Consider the following 17831-nt stretch of genomic DNA (forward strand, 5'->3'; position numbering starts at 1 on the left):
TTTGGGTCATTTCTCAAGGAAAAAAGGTGATCTGAAAATCCAAGATGGCCACCATGTTTTTTTTTCAAGGTGGATCATTTCTCCTGTCCTTGTCTGTCTGTTTTTGACTGATTACAGTTGCCCAAATTGAGTGATCACAGTGGTTATACATTTATGAGCATGCTGAAACTAATTCTGCTATTCCAAAACCTCTCGGGTGTCATCTCATTCAAGGTACCTTTGCTTGGACAAAACCATCATCTGGACAAGAGTGAATGTCAGTACATCACCAGGGTACACTGGTGACGTCACTGCTGTGTAACTTGTAATGGGTTCAGTGTCACCAAATTTTGGTGATTTAGTGTCCCAAATACTACTTGACCAACCTCACTGGTTCGGTCGCCACACCTAAATCGATGGGATGTGCCAGCACATGAGAGCTGAGCTCAGGTTGATGGGGTTTTAGTTTTCCGAATGGCACACATCTCCCATAGATTTGAATGACACCAGATGAACGATTGCTCTTGTGTAGTGCAAAAGCACAAACCTAGTTGAATCCCATACAACCAAGTGCATATGGTACAAGTTTGGGTAAAAAAAAATAAACCATTGCTTGACGAGCATCCAGAAATGATCCCGTCCCAAATCTAAACGACTCACTGACGAGTAAATATTTCCTTTGTCAACAGGACAAGAAGGAAAATATCAGTCATCACCAAGTTCTTGCAGAGCAATATTGCCTTGCATGCATTGCAAGAAACATTCTTCTCTTCCATACTATCAGTGATTTACCAATCGTACTGTACCCAGCCAGACTTTGATGATGATGGTTGCATAGGAGCAACATTGGAAATACAAAATATTAAAACTGCAGACTAGTTCAACAATCCAAAGTTAGAAAAGGCTATTTAAATGTCCATAATTATTTAAATAAGTTTTAAAAAAACATCATGGAAGAAAAACCAACACAAGATGTAAAGAACAGATTTTCAGCCAAAAACATCAGGATGCTTTTTATATGAGAGGCCCCAGGATCTGTTTTAAGACTAGCAGTGTCTATGAACCTAAAAGACAATTATACAGTGTGCTAAGATGGTGTTAGAATAATCTGTGCAGAACCTTCGAGATGTTGCACGAGTTGAAATGCCATCCTGCCTGCCGAAGAATGCACACAGTGGAGCGAGCTGATTGGAGATCTCAAGAATATGACGAAGAAGGAAGCATATCCAGTTGCCTTCATCAGATGAAGGCTACCAGCGAAAGTACAAATTTAGTAATTCTTGCTCATCAAACTACACTGTTAAACAAATTTCAACAGCTGGGTAGAATTGCCAGGTGTGACTTGATCTTGGTTAAAGGACCAATTACTGCCACGTGTGCTTCTGTGAGGAGTAAATCAAGGATAGGACTTTCAGAATGATCTGTCTTTGGTTCTTGCACACAATTGTGAATATGGTGAGGTTCTTCACCGAGCCAAAGCCGTGGAATTCCATGCAGAGTGATGCTTGATGTAAATCAAGATTTTGACGACTCGGTGCATGAAGGATGTGTTGAGTACGTTGCACCAGCACTTCTTCAGTTAGTGTGCATGATGGAACATGGTGCAGATGTCAAATCACAACTTGGATATGGTTCTTCCAAGTGCTGCGGCACAGCTGTTGTACAATGGCTTCAGAAAGTACAAGACATTTTGCACTTTTCACAGGCACTTGAAAAATAAATTGTCATGCAGAAATTGGACATTAGGAGACTATCAAATCGGTTTGTGTTGGAGGGGGGGGGTGTAGGGGGTGGAAGAAAAATATTTGTGTGCTGTGCCAAAGTGGTGGCCATTTTAACAACAATTTGTCATCTTTGATTTTTGGGAAGGTCTCATGTCTCATAGCAAAACTACTTTCACCTGAATCATAAGCGACTCGACTCCATTTGTGCATCGAAAAGGGCATTGAGTGGAGTAATTGGTGGCCATCTTCATAAATAGCAATCATCATGGATTTTTTGGTGATTTAACTTTTTTTTTTCTTAGAAATAATGAACCAATGAGAATACATTGCAAATTTTATGCTTGCATCTCCATGTGAATGGTCATATTTGTCTGCTCTTACTATATTCAGGGCTAGAAACATAACTGTCTGAATTAATGCATTCTTTCACTTGGACGCAAATGTCTTGCATGATCAACTTTTGGTGTCGTGACATGTTCCTGCACATAAGTGTGATTGCATTGAATGGCACACACTCCTGTTCTACCCACACTCCTACCTCTCCCTCCCCCCTCCTCATCTTTTATTATTTTAAATCGTATCAAGGCGTCGCTTCCATACTTACATGTAGGATGAGGAAATGGACAAATTAACATTTTGTGGGATTTTAATCTGCAATTCCAGGTAGCATACATAAGCTGTGTTCAGATGACAATGGAAACATCAAGAGACTTGCAATCCTCAAAGCAACGTTCTCTCATAGATCTCTCTCCATCTTTAAAAATAAAAAACCCTGATATTACAGATGGATACCAAACAGTTCCCAACCTCACCCCTTCAAAAGTGCTTGCAGCTGCAACCTTCCTGCCAAAATGAAGAAAATGGTCAACCAAGTTGTTGGTTGTTGGCAAATATCTGTGCCTCCTTTGTTCAAAGGTCATTTTCTGATTTTCTTCTGGTTAACTTTTGTGCAGCCAAGGCATCTTTTTTTGACTATTTCAGAACTGGCCTCTCAAATTGGCATTGCCTCAGAATACTCTTCAAATTAAATATTTCTTGGGAGATGTGAACCCCAAACACTATCAGGAATATTTTAGTACTTTAGAATATATCTTTCTCTTGGTGGCTCAGGGTGTGTGGGGAAATTTTTTTTTCTTTTTAAATCTACCAATTTGAGATCTGAGGGGCATTTCTGGAAGTTGAGCACCATGCTTGTTCCTCTCTTATAGGCCATGGGATAGATAGGGCTACCGTGCACCCCCCCCCCCACCTCCCAACAAAACTGTTTTTTTTGAAGTGTCTGGATATGCTGAATACGAATTTGAATGTTAACATTGAAAATATTGGGATGCACTACCTGTTTTAGCCTCATGAAAAGGGGTACCCATTCAAAAATGAATTTTCTTCATTTGTGCCAAAAGCGATTTCCGTACACAATCAGAATGGCTTCTAGACGACCCATTACACTGTCAGACTACACATATTATGGCTTATATGAAACATAATCTCATGCTGGTTCCATGTATGTCTCAAATTAATATATCCAAGAGCTTGTATTATAACATGTTGAGTACATGTACTCTATCGTATTATTAATTGTTCATTACTGTGTTGTAGAAGTTTCAATAAAGCTTATTTTTAAGATTTTTTTTTTCTTCTGCCAATAGTCCAGAATAAGAATCTGACTTAATTTGTTATCCATATATATAGTATCCAAATACAATTAAATCCAGATAACATGAACACACATGATGTTATCACATAAACAACAGAACGGTATTCACAAAATCCAAAGCAGGGTTGGCTTTTAATAATAAAATAAATTGCTGAGAACTATATTTATGTTAATATCGCTGGTATATTCTTTCCCACTCTAAATAATATAGTAATGTATTTTACAATACATATAAATGTGCTACATTCATACTTATTTCCCAAATTCTGATTACAAACAATGATTGAAACCAACATTATATTTACATATAGTAGGTAATACGTCTGTAACATTGTTCCTTTTACCAAGCGATAACACAGTATATCTTTCATATACATATTTCTGTTGATATATTATCATGATCATACAATTTCATTGTATTCATCAGGTAAGTAACAATATCATGAGATTTTACTGTCATCCATTTCAATCAATGTCAACAGCTAATGGGTCAGTTATGTTCTTCAATCTTGGTCGGACTCCGAGCTGTCACCAGGTAAGTACTCCTGTTCCTCTGGTATGCTGTCATCGTCATCTGATTAATCATCTCCATCATCACTGGTGTTCACCGATTCAGCAATATCTGTCAACTGCTGTGGGAGAACACACCCCTCATACCGGAGAGGCTCCAGTTTTTGGTTGACAAGTGCCCAACTGTGTCCGTCACCAGCATCAGGGATATCAGGGTTGGCAATGTGGGCCTTCTTCCATATCCCAATCTGGTAGTTCACTCTCCTGATGTGCTGCTCCAGACTCTTTCTACATGGAGGATGAGTAGCCAGGTCAACATTACTTGAGTGGGTGAGATGATCATCATCTTTACTAACCTGTTGGCTTCAATGTAAATGATGGGAATAATTCTTAAGTAATCTGCAAATGAATATTTGTTGTTGAAGTTCCTTGAGGGGGAGGTGTCTGTACTACTGCTACAATGGCCATATTCTGCACATTTAAAAATATAATTACGTGGAGGAAAAAAAATTCACAATACCAATTTCAATATGGATATCTTTATTCATGAGAAATCAAGCTTTCTCTTCAGCACCAAGTCATTTCTGTGTCAGGTATTGACCTTGATGGAGGCTCTGGTCATAGTTAACAACCACAATGAGATTAACCATATGCAATTTAGGATGTGATAACATTGCGGGTATCCAAGATATTGGACCCATTTTGGCATGAAATGGAATGCAATTGGCATTGGCATGTCACCTCATGGTTAATTAGCAGGATATATAACAAGAAACAGGATAAAACAAGCTTTATTGAAAACTCTACAACACAGTAATGGGCAGTTAATAATACGATACAGTACATGTACTCAACATGTTATACAAGCTCTTGGATATATTAATTTTAGGCGCATACATGGAACCAGCATGAGATGATTATGTTTCATATAAGCCATAATATGTGTCGTCTGACAGTGTAATGGGTCGTCTAGAAGCCATTCTGATTGGGCACAGAAATCGCTTTTGGCGCAAATGACGAAAATTCATTTTTGAGGGTACCCCTTTTCATGAGGCTAAAACAGGTAGTGCATCCCAATATTTTCAATGTTAACATTCAAATTCGTATTCAGCATATCCAGACACTTCAAAAAAACAGTTTTGTTGGGAGGGGGTGGGGGGGGGGTGTGCACGGTGGCCCTATCTAGCCCATGGCCTATTATGACAGGTTGGTGGACTTTGTGGGGGTGTTATTTGTTGTTGATACTGGTTTGATTTTCCCTCCGCCCCCCATAATTGACTCTCATCTGGTTCTCTTTTTTTGGTTCTTTCAGCTTTGCCTTGTTGATTTTTATATCTTATGGATAGCACATGGGGGAAGGGACCAGCCCATAGCCCCCTCCCCCCACCCCAACCCTTCCACATGGCAAAAAAAATTGTTTCTGCATCCCACTCCAGGTGATTTCAAATTTAGAGGCCATTGAATGTCTCCATATGGTGAGCGATGGTACTGCCCAGATCGACTGAACTAGACTACTACGGTTGGTTTTGATTCAGTTTTCTTTCTTGCCAGGTTGCCTCAACAGGGCTTTTGGGGCCCACTTACCTGGGATGTTCATGTTCACCATCACTTTAATGCACAAAATTTATTCATTCTTCTCTTCTATTGAGGTAATTGCATTTCTTTGTCTATCACCATGTTTTTCCATCTAGTCCAAAATGGTGCTGCCCATCCCCCCACCCCACCCCACTGTATTTCTTGATGTAATATGTGTCTTCTGGTCTAATCAAAAGTTAACACTTTTTCTAAGGATAGGTAAGCATTAGAATAGACTTCTATTGTCTTTTTGGATCATATCAAATTGTTAATTGTGTTGGTCATTATCAATATCCATCTTTTATCAGGTTTAAGTTTTTATTATTTTCTTTACAAGTGTTGTTTGGCTCCACATTTTATTTTGTTGAAAATGTCCATTTGTGACTTTACAACATAGCAAGTTTTCGCTGGCCTTTTGTCCTTTGGTGGTGTGCATTGGTTTGCACAATAAATATCTGCAGTAGCCAACGCAAAAATATATCATGTAAGAGATGCATTTGGGTGTAGGGTGACTTTTTGGTTCTTCCTGGTTACGGAGTTGTGAAATTGCAATAATGGAACATGTACAAGTTTTGTAAGGGATGAGAGATGTAACAGTTGGATGTGAGCAGCTATTTGGAAGGACTAAAGAAGAGAAGATTGTACAGACATGAGGCAGTTTCACAAGCAGGAGAAAAAGCGGAGGTGAGTGAGACATTGGAATTTGAAGATTGACAGGAGAATACCGGATAAGTGCTTGTCTTGAGAAGGTTGGAATTTAAGCTGACAGTGCAGGGGAGCATGGAAGCCTGGTGTTGGCGCAGTGGTTAGGGCAGCGGCTTGGGGTCCAAAAGGTCCTGAGTTCAAGCCCCAATGGGCCACTGAATTAATACACCAGGGGGTTGACTCAGCCTGTCATCCTTCCGAGGTTGGCGAAATGAGGGCCAGTGTATACCCTGGTTAAAATAGGTGTACCATATCCCTGTGTCGTAAGAGGCGACCAGGGTTGCGTCAGGAAGGGCATCCGGCGTAAAACATTTGCCAAATCACTTTGCAGATCATACAGATGATCCGCTGTGGCGACCCCTAACAGGAGCAGCTGAAAGAAGAAGAAGAGTGCAGGGGAACATATCTATGAAAACAATTTTTGGAAAAAGGAAAAGTAAAGAATCAAACCACTCTGCAATTACAAAGGCAAGTCTGGCACTAATTATTGTCAGAACATCCTGATAATGCTCTGCACCGAATTGAATTACTTCCAGGGAATAAAGGTAGGATTTAAGACCTTTCTCGAGTCAATCCATACACCGAAGGACTGTTTATACTTGTTGAATAGCACCATATGTGCTCTCTGAATTTCTGCTTGGCCAGAAGATGTTTTGTCTGTTATGAAAGGTCAAGAGTGGTTTGTTGAGCAGCAAGAGGTACCTGTTCATACTTGGTGCCAGATTAGGGGTTTTCCAAGTTTGTGAGCTGGGATTTGGAAACTGGTGTGATCCTCATTGTCTTGCGCAGTTATAGGATGATCTATTCAACAACATCAATTCTATGCAAATGAAGGTCAAAATCACTACAATCCACAGTTTACATGCTTCAGTCATTTCCTTTTGTCGGCAGGATGGGAGTAGGTGAAAATGTGATGTTGCACAAGTGTGCATAATTTTTTTCTTTTTTTTAACCTGCTATGTATCTAATGAACATAAATTAGACTGTAGTTGACCAAATCTCCCCTTCGGCTTTGCTTATGCATTGCCATTGGTATTTTGGGCCACATTGCATTGGGCAAACAATACTGCTTGGTGAATTGTGTGTGGTTAGCATCCAGCTTTAAAGATGAGTTTGGCAATTTGTATCCAGAAAAGTTTGTATGACATTGTGAAAATAAAAATAATTATTGTTGAGATTGATTCTGAAATATCAAAGCTATGGGGAAAATAATTTGTGGTTGTAAGAATCTTTCTGGACAGTAAATTTTTATTTTTTGGGGGTGGTGGTCAAGAGTAGTATTCCAAAATTTGGACCAGAAATCTTTTACAAATCAGCATACCATGTTGCCACAGCTGGCTGGTTGCTTCATTGGAAGACTGGAGGAATTTTACACAAGTTGTTGTCCAGGGAAGCTGAAAGATTGTAGCTCAGGAAAGAGCTGCCCTCAGGATGCCTTCATGGTGACAGTTTCAGACTGAGAATGAAGGAAATTATGGCATCAGGAACGATTTGTTCCTTGCAGCTGTTGTTGAAGTCTACTAAATAGGGCCTTTGTAAGCTGTTGATAGCTTTACCAGAAGGTTGAAAACCTGAGACGAACTTGATACTTGCTTGAGTTTTGAGGTATACTTTAATATATGGGAAAGCAGAGCATGTCTGGCATTGAAGAAACAGATAATATGCTAGCTTGGTCACAGGATGAGAGTGCATGGGTGTAAATGGCAATTGTGATGTGTCATTAAGTGGTTTGTAATTCAGAAGCTCGGACATGGCAACCTTCCTTTGGATTTGATGATCTTCACCACCTCCCTTTAGTGCAAAATAGTTTTGTGAGTCTGTTTATTCTTGTACAAAGAAATATCGACACTGGAAGAAGCCGCTGGGCCCATTATGCTTGTACCGCATCTACACAATCCCAATCACCAAATACACAAACACACTCACTCCCACAATTATAGTTCAGTCAATCAATGGTTTAACCTCAAACAAATTGCAAAATAATTTATTTTCACTGCAACAAATTCAGAAATAATATTAAACAAGCATGTAGAAAAATCTACTTGGTGGAACATGGTTTATTTTTATGTAAAAATAGTCTGTCGCATAAACCAAGGGAGGCAACTCTTCAGAATGAGGTTGTTGCACCACCAATTTTCTGCATTTTATTATTATTATTATTATTATTATTATTATTTTGTAGACACAAAGTTGAGGCTCGTGGAAGAGCTAGTCTGCTGAGGAAAACGATAATTAACACTAACTACGGTGAGTTTGCAACTAACTGTGGTGAGTATATGCATCAAAAGTCTTAATTTACAGTACATACATACATATACACACACACATACACATATATATATATATATATATATATATATATATATATATATATATATATATATATATATATATATATATATATATATATATATATATATATATATATATATATATATATATATATATAAACAAAATTCTTTTCTAGCGTCTTTTTGACATCAACACGGCCAATTTGTTTCCTTGTAATTATATATTTTTTAAACAGACCCTTTTCTGTGTTAATGACTCATTTCCTTCGTAACAAATATTTATGCCATGAATTACTCAGAATTGTACAATAACACGTTGTTCAGCAAAAATCTGATACAATTTCACTCATCTTGACACATTTTATGTTTTTAAAAATGGAAACTTTTTGAGGTTTCTACAACTATACAACACAACTACAACAAAATATTGTTTCTACAACTATAGTGCCATTGTCAATACCAAAACCTGAAACATTTTCTTGAGTAATATTTATCTAAATATTTATAATTATTTAACAGGTGTTTTGCAGTTTATCTCATGATCTAAAATGTAATCATAAAGTTAAATAATGTATTTATTCTGCTGAATGTGATTATCAGTAACTCGGTGTTAATAATTGTGTTTGAATATCTGTTGTCAGCTGTGTCAGCATGGATGTCTGTGTGATCTGCAAAGAACCCCTGCACGATTGACAACCAGCTGTTGTACTTCGTGAAAAGGGAAGCAGTGGCATCAACAGAGCAACTACCTTGCGTAATGACATCATTCAGACAACTGCAGGTCAATCTGTATATCAAATCTGCTGACATCCAGTGCTGCAACAAAAATGTTAACTAATCGTGATTTAAAGAACATTTCTGAAGCTCCATTGACCGCTCGTCACACTCTGTTCTGAAGAGTTTCATTTTACTGAACACTATCTTTTATGGTCATCCTGCAAAGCTTTCAGGAAAGAACAGAGGCCATGATATCTCTCCCGTTAGGATTACAGATTTCCACACAACAGTAAAAGACGTATGCCTGGAACAGAATGATAATTGATCTCCGTTTACTGCAGGATTGAATTTGCTCAAGATTTGCATGCAGCAGATGCTATTTATCATCAGGTGTGCAATATTTATAATAAAAATAGGATCACTGGACCTGTAGCTTATCTGGGCCCAAGCCTAATGCTGTAACCCAAATTTGGTGGCATTCTGACCTGTGGGTCTGGAGAGAAACGTTTTTTATTTTATTTTATTTTGAAGAAATTTGCATGACTTTTCCCAAGCATTTACTAAATCCACCATTTTGACACGCTTCCGGTCATGTGATCGGTCTGACCTCTGCAATTTAACATTATGACCCTGCCCTAATGTTCTAACCCACATTTGGTAGCATTCTGACTGATGAGTCTGGAGAAAAAGATTTTTAAAAGGATTAATGCAATTTGGTCCCCCCCCCCCAAAAGCTGACTAAGTCAGCCATTTTGACACAAGGTCATGTGATCAGCATGACTTCTGCAATATAATTAACATCCTTCGCCTAATGTTGCAACCCAAATTTGGTAGCATTCTGACTGGTGGGTCTTGGGAAAATTATTTTGGAAGGCATTTGCGTGACCACCTTTTTAACACTTCCAGTCACGTGATCAGCAGAGCCTGCACAATTTAACTTTAGGACCGTGTCTTAATGTTGTAACCCAAATTTGGATGAATTCTGACTGTTGTTTCTGGAGAAGAAGATTTTTGAAGTAATTGATGCGGTTATTATTTCCCCCCCCCCAAAATTGACCAAATCTGCCATTTTGACACTTCCAGTCACGTGGTCAGAATGACCAGCAATTTAGTATCCCTGCCCTGGCCTAATGCAACCCAAATTTGGAAGCATTCTGACTGGTGGGTCTGGAGAAGATTTTGCAGAAATTTACTAAATCGGCCATTTTGACCTACTTGAAGTCATCTGACCGAAACGAGCTTTACCAGTCAAGATAGGACCTTTTCTGCCAAATTTCAGCTGGATCGGCCCAGCGGTTTGACCGGAGAAGTCGAAAAAGGAGACTGACGGTGTGCGATGACAATACTTTATTGGGAATTTAAATTCCAGATAAGCTAATAATAATTTTGGTTTTATTGTAAAACGCCATTCAAAAGTCTGAAGATGGATATTTGGTTTGCAATTGCTGATAAAAAATACATAAATATCAATCAGCATGAAAAATAATTGTGAGAACTCTGCTGTTTGAAAGGTTTAACATAACTAAATTAATAATTCGTAAAGAAAAATCATGAAAATTAAAACATATATCACGTATGAACAATAAAACAAATCGAAAAAAGGTGGAGAGCTGATAATTAAAAGTGAAAAACATATAACCAGACAACAAACGAACAAGCAACATATAAAATAAAAATATGAACATTGGGTAAAATGGGATAAACAAAGGAAAATTAAAATGCTGCTGGACACCAATATTTGGGGACCCTGCTGCATATTCACGGTTCTGTATTTGCAGGTTTTCACAGGATTTTTTTTGATTTCCACCCCCCCCCCCCCTTATGAATCACAAACTGCTTGGAACCTTCTCCCCATTGAAACAATGCCCCAACGTTTGTGTATTTGACATTCACAGCATTTTTCAGGAACATATCCCCTGCAACTGTTGGGGTCCATCAATCATTCAAATCCAGCATTTATATTCAACAAACTGATAAGGAATGGAATGAACGATTGTTTGTATTGTTGGCTTCGTGTTTGCAGTCTTTCAGTTTGTTTGGAGTGTCTTGCACTACGTTTATATACCAATTGTCGAGTTTGAGAAGCTGATCATATTTTGTGACTGGGGTGGTTTTGGAAACTGGACAAACAGATGCATCTCTCCAGGTGTCAGGGAAGCATCCAGATATGAGGCACAAATTGAAAAAGTCCAGTTTAAGGCTCAAAATTAATTTGCAAATTCCATAAGTCATGAGGGGACATCAGAAGGATATGCAGCTTTAGAAACATTCAAATGGAGTCGATGTTCATAAACTTGGCAACTGGGGATGGTGATGGGGCTGATAGGTAAGGTGTCAATAAAGACAAGTTTAAGGGAGGAAGAGTGGAACAAATTTGTGCAAAATAGAAATTAATTCAATGGCTATTTCAGTCACTTTTCAGTAACGGGGATGCGTGGAGTTCGCTTCCACAATCCAGTTATATTTTGAATATGTTGATGCCACTTTTCTTGTTCTGATTGCTTAAAATGGTTAATCTTGCACTTAAAAAACAAAAAAAAGAAGTTAATCCTTGCCATTTTAGTTTCATGCTGAAGCTCGTTTCATAAACGTCTGGAGGTGTCAGACCCTCGTCTCATTGCCATATTATGCTGAACCAAGAGTCTACAAATACTTTTGGTCATCCATGGATTGTCATTGGGACAGCATTTAATCATAATTTGTTGAAAGTGTTGTTTAAATTGATTTATTATCGACCACTTGATGAAATTGCTATCATAACATTGGTGTCATTTCAATCGGTGATTATTATTGAAATTATTAACTTTAGAAAAGGAAAGCAGATCCCATTAGCACTCCAGTTAACATAAGTTAAGCAGCAATACTCAGGCCAAACTAGTAGGGAGGAAGCCTGTTTTTTTAAAGTATCTGAGTGTCTGAAGGATGATTATGATGAACAAATTAGAATAGGTGAACTTTTTCAGAACATGGAAGACTATGGATGCAAATATGTCGACTGTATCTACTGCACGAAGAACGGTATCAGTAGAGTGTGTATCTCCACCAAGCTGAACGGTTTACATTTTGCATTGCACTGATAGGCTGGATCTGCATCCAAACCTTAACCAAAATCTAATTGGCTTGTTCTTGTCATCCACCAAATTTTGTCATAACCTGTCCACAACTTTTTTGAAATATAGTTTTCGGACCTATCTCTCAATGGTGAACAATCACTTGGACAATTAAATTCTCATATCTGGATCCAGATCTTCACCAAAATCTAATCAATTTGTCGTGGTCACTCAGTCAGGCAGCTTCGGACCGGATTTCAGATGGATATGGACGGTCCGGACAAAAGTGCCAATTTTTCCTCACTTGTTACCCGTTACCTTAGCTTTCCATTTTGGACAGGAACCACTTCCTCCGAATACATTATGGTGGCCATCTTGGATTTTCAAGATGGCCACCATGTAAAAACCTCTATCTACCAATATCTCAGCTTCTAAACCATTTAGGATCACAATCGTGGTGTCTAAACATACATTTTCTGGGTCAAGGGATACAACTCTCATTTAGAAAAGCAACAGGCGATTTTTTTTTTTTTTTTTTTAATTTTATTTTTTATTTTTTTGACACCAAAAAGAAACTGAACATAAAACTTGAAAAAAATAAAATGGAAGACTGTTGATGTGCCATAATCACTGAAAATACTGCAAGGACTGTAACTGTATCAACTGTAAATGTCACGGTATATTGTCATCACACACCACTGCGCATGCATTTTATTCCCAGCCTACTTCTCACAGTGGCAATTGCAGAGTTCAGTGCACTTCCAATGTGCCTTTCAGCATGCGCACCTGGTGCCACATCCACTTTGAATCTTGCAGATACATTTGACTAGTTCACTGCAGGCCTTGGAGACCACAGGTAACATGTTCCACACAGGAACTCATGAATTGCTGTCCTCATCAAGAGTCCAGCCCCAACCTTCTGGAGTAGGTGCGTGTTGTTCAATCTGCTCACTGGTGCACCATATTTCTGCCTGATATGCAACTTGCTTTGTGTGCTGCAATAGTGCATCCTGCATTGGGGGAAGTCTCTCCATTGTCTTCCGCTTCTAGCAAAACAGCTCTTTTCTAGCTTCATCCACATGTTGCAGGTCACTGGTCTTATCATTCAGGATAACAGTGAAGCGTTCCAGCAGCTGGAAATGTTGAGCACCAACCTCTACTTCTGTGTAAGGATGAAGTGCCATGTTGGTAAAGGCACATGTCACATCGTGATAGTAGTTCCAAACCTCCCGTGCTGACGTCTTGCCTCTGGTTAAGAATGCAAATGTTGTGTCGCATCCCGTGAAACTGTGAAAGATGGGGAGGGCCAGGGATTTCTCCCTACCCAGGTCTTCATAGATATAATTGATGTGATGATATGTAGAGCTCTTGCCTGTACCAAAGGCAACCCAAATGCTCACATCTTAGCACAGGGTGATCAGGTGAGGTAACTTGCCAATGAGAATCACCACTACATCCGTGTCAACAGTGCGTACCAGACAGTTGGTGCAGCCATTCTGAAGAGCATCCTGTAAGTGGATCAGCAGCCTGGTGTCCGCTTCCTCATGATCACATGGTGCCATGGATCGATCGGTTCCTCGAAGAATAGCAGTGACACCAGATGTGATGATGATATCCTTCTCTTCAGGGCAATCCACAGTGGCAATCTTGTTGGAAAGGAATGTAAACATTTCCTGTTTGTTGCTTGGGTCATGTAAGACGTCGGCCCAGTTTTCTGAGAGCTTGTTCTTGCCCGCAACCTTTCTCCGAACACTCTTTCCTCGCTTTTCTGTCGTGGATTCTTTGCTGCTGGGGAAGTATGTGTCCCATACTATATCGACTCTTTTGGAGTTTTCTAATTGTTTTATGATGTATCGAACAAGGATCCGATCAGCATACTCATCAAATGTCACAATGTTGGTAGTGGGGAGCAAGTGCACCACAGCAGTTCCATGAAGAAGCTTCATGTCAATGGAATCAGGAGGATAATTGTGGGTGTCTTTGGCAAGAATATTCATCAGATTAGATTTCTTTCCTAACCGCAATTTTCCATCATAAGATAGTGAAGGGGGAAAGAATGGTTCTCATGGCTGAAGAATCTACTCATGCCACTAACCCTGTGCTGCATCACAATGTCCAGGTGAGAGAACAGAACATCATTCTTGAGTCGGGAAATATTGTTTTGGGCCAGGGTTCGGTGGGGATAAACGACCACTAGGTGGAGCAGTGGAGTCATCTCCCACCGAACACCCGGAATTTAGGTCGTAACTCTCGGATAAGTCCAAAAGGTCACGTGTCCCTTAGCGGACCGTGGTCACCAATATTTTGACGGCGTGAGGTAGGGTCCACTTGTCTATTCCAATTTACTTAAGTACTCACGCAGTCTAACTACCTGGAAAAGCACACCCTCTGCCGACTTTGTCCGAATCGAGTCGCTATCACTGATTCTGATCCGGCGTAACCGATCGGAAGTTACCAAAGCTGCGCCGGACCAAATGACAACTTACCGGCCCGAATGGCCTCACTAATTCTCAAGTCCGAACCATGCTGGGTCAATCAAAGAAAGGACAGAAACGAACTGGAACATTTAAACAATTATTTTATTTACAGGAATAAAAGAAAGGGACGAAGTGTTGACTTAATCACGACAATATACAAGCAAATATTTACTATGATCATAAACACTTAAACAGTTTTATTTATAGGACTGTGCAACATACAGACACACACCCAAAAGAAAGAAGGACCCAATTGGTCTTTATTCGACCCTCGCAGCCAAGGTGAAAGTCGAGCTGGGGGTCAGAGTTCTGTCGGGGTACCTGACCGCATTCGTGCGGCTTGGCCCGCGACTGCACGTGTGGGGCCCATGGTCCGTGGGAGCTTGGATGGTGAATAGCGGATCTAGGGTTGCTCCTTGTAGAAGGCCAGCGGAGACTCCAGGCTTGAGAGCTCCAGCAATGACGACAGCACACCCAAACTGCCTTCCAAGAACTGCTCCCTCCAAAGAACTTCAAAGAATTCCCAAGGACACGCAAGAACTCTGAACTCTCCAAACTCGAACGAGCACAAGAACTCTCCACACACACACACACACACACACACACACACACACACACACACACACACACACACACACACACACACACACACACACACACACACACACACACACACACACACACACACACACACACACACACGCACTGAGGGTAGCGTCGTCCTTTATCGACCGCTCTGAGCGGGGTGGGGCCTTGGTGGAGCTGATCGCCCTGATTGGACAGCGACCTCCATGGATCCGCCCTTTCTGGGCGGGGTTATGGCCGAGCCGGGGAAAACCCCGCCCCCTCTACGCGTGTCTGTACCCCTGTTGCTGGAGAAACAACGATTTTGCCTCGTGGTGTTGGAATGCAGACCAATTCGAGAAAGTCGAATCAAGCACGCGAGGACCTTGCCTCGTATGCTACGGCCGCAAGGCGAGGGTGCAAGCGCTGAAAGACATTGTGGCCGCAAGTGGAGGGGATCTGGAGATTTAAACAACCGAACTATAAAATAACTCGCAGCGCACACACAAAATTCCCATTAGACATAGGGGATGGATTCTAACTGTACACATACTTATCGAAATAACTGAACTATGGGGACTCTGGCTGTTTGTGTGCACAAGGTTTCCAGTTTCGTAACACTACCCCCTCCCCTTTTTACAGACTTGTCCCGAGTCGTCAATTTTTTGTGTGGCATGCATGTGTAGGTCTTTTCCCCTCGTACTTTTTTCCTATGGATCCCTGAGTGCGACATTTTTATACGTGTCCCAAAAATAAATAACCTAGTGTGCTGCATAACTAAACTATCAGACTCACTCGTACAACTTAACGAAGATTGCCGGCGCTAAGACAAACACACAGGTGGGTTAAGAACTTATTTGCAATTTCTAATATTAATACTAACCATGGCCCAGGACCTGTTATCTGTGGAGAAAAAGGCACAACCAAAGTCAATAATTTTGTGTGGGTGAGTGCACAACAGCTTGAAGGTCAGGCGTCTTCAGGGCCTGCTCAAGAGGTCCCTCTTTTTGTTTCACTGAACCATTTTTTTCACTCCCCCCCCCCAATCATTCATTCGCACAATGCATTCCACATTCACTCCACTCACACACTTGGGCCTGTTGTCCCCCATTCACTCATTGTACTCATTTTTTTTTTCATTCAAATTCACTCCCATCACTCAACACTGCCATTCTGCTGACTAAATTCTCCAAACTAACTCGTGCTCCCCATCATCCCTTACACTCGTGTACGTACCACTTAACTCTATCACTAAGCTACGTCCCCACAACACATTCCATGTCCGTCCGTGTCTCCGAAATCCACTTCTATATCTAAACTAAATTCCCACTAACTTGTTCCACGGGCCCCATGAGGAACTGTTCCTGCCCCTGAGGCCGGTCTATCTACGATAAACCCTATCCCACGAACTATTGCTCCTTTGCCCAAGCAGGATGTCGACTGCATCCTGGACGGGGCTGTGTACTTGGAGCGAGGGTTTTTTTTTTCTTGCATCGCCAGGGCGGCGGTCTGCGACTCGCTCATTCGTCCCTTCCGTCAGACGATACCTCGGGCCTTGTCGTCGCCCTGCGCATCGCAACAAGCACTCTCCTTCGAGGGGTCCACCATGCGAGCGAACGTGTGCCACTCGCCTGTGGCTCGCGCCGCGTGGTCCGTGCCGATGACATCACTCGCACACCGAACCTGCACGGCTTGCCGTGCAGGCCAGCCCGAGCGTATCGTCCCGTGGACCCACTCCGCGTTCCGCGAACAGAACACGCGGCGTGCAGCACGGGGAGCTTCACATACGCACCCGCATGCGGACCCATCTGTTCCAAGTTCACACAACACTCACCTACATTTTCGCCGTCCACGTGGCCGGCTTGTATCCAACGTGGAACGTTCTCGTGCCGGATTGCGATCGCGCAGACGTGCGCGTGCAAGCCGTGTGCGAAATGTGCCACGGACCTCGTACGCGCAGTCGCGCAAACTCGGCGTGGTTGCCAAATTAACCCTTTGCGGCCTTCCCGGCTCGCTATTCAAGTCTCCTGTCTGGATCAGTCTGTCGTCCATTTCCATGCACGCACGCCATGTTACACCACTCGCACACCTTGACACGCACTCCGGGACAATCACATCGGGGATTTGTGTTAACTCAAGGGGTCCCGGGATCTCTACCCCCCCCCCCAAACTCTGCATGTACCCGTTCACATCATACGCCCGTTAGACCTCGCACGGCCCGACCGGACTCACCTGGTCGCAGTCCACTTCAAGGGAGCATACCGTCTCCCCCTGTTCCTGAGGGAGGTTACTCTGATGCTTGCCCTGGGTCTCAACACATTCCACCAGCTCGACCACATTGTCGCTTATTATCCCTACTTGTTTGTGTCCCTGTTCAGTTTCATGCAATTCGTCCCCCTATTTTGATTTCTGCGTCTCCATCGCCTCGTTTAGTATTTCCGTTCGTTCCTAGCTTTTCGTGTCTTATTTTCTGCGTCTCCGTCACCTCCTTTAATTTTTCCGTCGTCCCCTCGTGTCCAAGTTTACATGCCTCCCCAATTATTGTGGTGGCGTCGCTCGTCGTCCCGACCTCACCCGTCTCCATT

General features: G+C 41.5%; 1 protein-coding gene and 1 long non-coding RNA gene across 2 annotated transcripts in view; both read left to right on the top strand.

Annotated features, from left to right (window-relative positions):
- Nucleotides 1-17831, top strand: part of LOC147018772 (RNA polymerase II subunit A C-terminal domain phosphatase SSU72-like) — a 76449-nt gene that overhangs the window by 39326 nt on the left and 19292 nt on the right. The gene's annotated exons all lie outside the window — the stretch shown is intronic.
- LOC147018773 (uncharacterized) lies at nucleotides 4991-15379 on the top strand. Its single transcript, XR_015062511.1, has 2 exons — nucleotides 4991-5516; nucleotides 9080-15379. It is a non-coding gene; the product is annotated as an uncharacterized LOC147018773 (long non-coding RNA).

This window comes from Eptatretus burgeri, chromosome 10 (genome assembly GCF_056783735.1).
Source record: "Eptatretus burgeri isolate ZD-2024b chromosome 10, Ebu_testis_v1, whole genome shotgun sequence".
Taxonomy (NCBI): domain Eukaryota; kingdom Metazoa; phylum Chordata; class Myxini; order Myxiniformes; family Myxinidae; genus Eptatretus; species Eptatretus burgeri.